Source organism: Ovis canadensis, chromosome X (genome assembly GCF_042477335.2).
Source record: "Ovis canadensis isolate MfBH-ARS-UI-01 breed Bighorn chromosome X, ARS-UI_OviCan_v2, whole genome shotgun sequence".
In the NCBI taxonomy this organism is placed as follows: Eukaryota; Metazoa; Chordata; class Mammalia; order Artiodactyla; family Bovidae; genus Ovis; species Ovis canadensis.
Genome location: NC_091727.1, coordinates 106,148,698 through 106,149,194, shown reverse-complemented (window position 1 = coordinate 106,149,194; position 497 = coordinate 106,148,698).

The following is a 497-nucleotide window of genomic DNA, read 5'->3' as shown; positions in this document are numbered from 1 at the left end:
TATGGCGGGCTGGGCCAGGAGATAGTCCCCAAACGTTTCTCCAAGGTCTACGGAGCTAGGGTGAGGGCCCGCTCTTCCCGTCCACAAATCAGGCACAGGCCCTTGGTCTGGGAAGACGCTGGAGCAAGTGTGCAGTATTTGGTCACTAAGTTGCAACTTGGAGGCCTGAGTTCTGCTCTCACGCTCCCTACCAGCGCCCCACGTGGTGCGCACCTGGAGTCCCTGCGCCGCCCCCGCACCTCTTGCCCACCCCGCCCCGGCCCCCAGGACAGCCAAGCTCCTGCCGCATGCGCACCTCAGCTGACCCAACCCCCAGCAGCTGATGATAAACCCCCAGAGAGCGTGTATCCAGACTCCAGTCCTGACCCGCCACCAGAGTAGCCCTAACGGTGCCAGATCGCAGGCCGCCGCTTCTAGCCCTGAGTCCAGAGCTGGTGTCTCGGGAGATCCAGGACAGCCTCCGCTGAAGGCACAGCCTCCTGGACAGCGGTCGGAAC